Source organism: Neomonachus schauinslandi, chromosome 3 (assembly GCF_002201575.2).
Source record: "Neomonachus schauinslandi chromosome 3, ASM220157v2, whole genome shotgun sequence".
NCBI classification, from domain to species: domain Eukaryota; kingdom Metazoa; phylum Chordata; class Mammalia; order Carnivora; family Phocidae; genus Neomonachus; species Neomonachus schauinslandi.
The window spans coordinates 56,400,606-56,403,198 of NC_058405.1; positions in this window are offsets into that span (position 1 = coordinate 56,400,606).

The window sequence follows — 2,593 nt, forward strand, 5'->3', positions numbered from 1 at the left end:
TCTCTCTCTCTGACAAATAAATGGGTAAAGTCTTTTAAAAAAATAAAATAAATCTTTGCAAATAGGTATTCTAGTTTTTCTTTTTTGGGATAGGTCTCAAATGTAAATTAATGTGTCATTTAAGACAATCTTCACTCCCCTACGCCATCTAGCAATAAACCAAAACATCCTTTAGAACAGAATTCCCTGAACATTTTTTCAAAGTTGCATAAAACTATCAATAATTTTTGAGCATATTCACTTACATTAATTTATTTATAAGTAATATGCATGCACCACTTTCCTAAAATATTATATATATCAAAACCCAGAAAGATAGAAACTTAAAAGGATGAAGCAAAGAATAGATAGAAATTCTAATATGATGCTGTTGCATCCCAGTAGATTATCTTGGTCCTCTTTGGGGTGAGCACATTCCATTTTGGAGATCTCTCCTTTAGAATATTAATGGGGAATTACATGGTCTGAATGGCATGACTGGGTTTTCAAACTACTTACTCCAGGTCTGGAAACATGATTTTTCTTCCTCCCATTCATTAATTTGACAGTGTAGGCCCTACAGAGCTCTATCTTGGGTATTCTGAATTATTCTGATTAATGGCAGATAGCACTGGCCTCAGATGGCAATGTTGTCCTGTCCCGATCATCACAGCAAAGCTAGAGTGCACTGATTTATTTTCTGCACAAAAAGTATTAGGCTCCAGCTGCTGAGGTCAAAGGCCAAAGGAAACATCACCAGATGCTCAATAATGGAATTCTCTTAGCACCTGGGGCTCAGGTTCAGAGCCCAAGTGAATCTACTCTCTGGCGATCTGGGGCCCTGGGATCAGGACAAGCACAGCTGGATGCAAAAATGCTGCTAAAGCAATCCTGGTGGCGCCTTGTAGGACTGCAGTATCGTGGCTGTTGCCACATCCCAGGTCCTTAAACATGTGAGCCTGAGCCTTGGATACCAGCAGAGTCCCTGCTGAACGCCAAACCTGCTGAGGCGTTCAGAAAAGCATTTTGATATCTACTTCTCCATATTTTAAAATAAGTTTTTTTGAGATATAAGTCACATTTCATAAAATTCACCCACGTAAACCAGTGCAATGGTTTTTAAAAATTCACAGTTATATGCAACCATTGCCACAATCAATTTTAGAATATATCCATCACTCCGAAAAGAAACCATTAACAGTCGATCTCTCTAAAGCCCTGCCTTATTCAATCAGCTCAAAATAAACCTCTTTGACCTTGGCTGTAGCAACTTTTTACTAGACACGTCACCACAGGCAAAGGAAACAAAAGCAAAACTGTACAGTAAAACAAATAATCAACAAAACTAAAAGGCAGCCTACAGAATGGGAGAAGATATTTGTAAACAACATATCTGATAAAGGGTTAGTATCCAAAATCTACAAAGAAATGATCAAACTCAATACCTAAAAAACAAATAACCCACTTAAGAGATGGGCAGAAGACATGAATAGACACTATCCAAAAAAGACATCCAGATGGCTAATAGACACATGAGAAGATGCTCAACATCACTCATCATCAGGGAAATACAAATCAAAATCACGATGAGATACCATCTCACACCTGTTAGGATGTCTAAAATTAGCAATGCAAGAAACAACAGGTGTTGGCGAGGACACGGAGAAAGGGGAGCCCTCTTGCATTCCCATCCCTCTGTTGGTGGGAATGCAAACTGGTGCAGCCACTCTGGAGAACAGTATGGAGGTTTCTCAAGAAGTTAAACATAGAACTACCCTACGATCCAGCAATTGCACTACTAGGTATTTAACCAGAGGATACAAAAATACAGATTTCAAGGGATACATGCACCTCGATGTTTATAGCAGCATTATCAGCAATAGCCAAACTATGGAGAGAGCCCAAATGTCCATCGACATGAATGGATAAAGAAGATGTGGTATATATATATATATATATATATATATATATATATACAATGGAATTTTACTCAGCCATCAAAAAGAATGAAATCTTGATATTTGCAATGAAAGGAATGGAGCTAGAGTGTATTATGCTAAGTGAAGTAAGTCAAAGAAAGATGATCTCACTCATATGTGGAATTTAAGAAACAAAACAGGTGAACATATGGGGAAGGGGAAAAGAAAAACAAGGAGAGAGGGAAGCAAACCATAAGAGACTCTTAATGATAGAGAATAAACTGAGGATTGCTGGAGGGAGGTGGGTGGGGGATAGGCTAGATGGATGATGGGTATTAAAGAGGGCACTTGTTTTGATGAGCACTGTGTTGTATGTAAGTGATGAATCACTGAATTCTACGCCAGAAACCAATATTGCACTGTATGTTAACTACCTAAAATTAAAAAAAAAAAACCCTCAGTTTTTGTGTCTCTTTTCCAAGCTTCAAATTCTCAGGTGAGAGAATCTGATCGAGTGAGCTGTCTTCCCTTAAAACAGTCCCTTCTGGCTGGGAGCAGAGTTGCACAAACACTGTTAATGGGGCCTGTCCTTTTGTTGGGGGCTACACAAAGACAGCACATCCACCTCCTGAGCCTCTGTAGTACCCTCTTCACTTTTCTCCCTGCCTCTAGGCTCCCTTCTCCGCAATCCATTT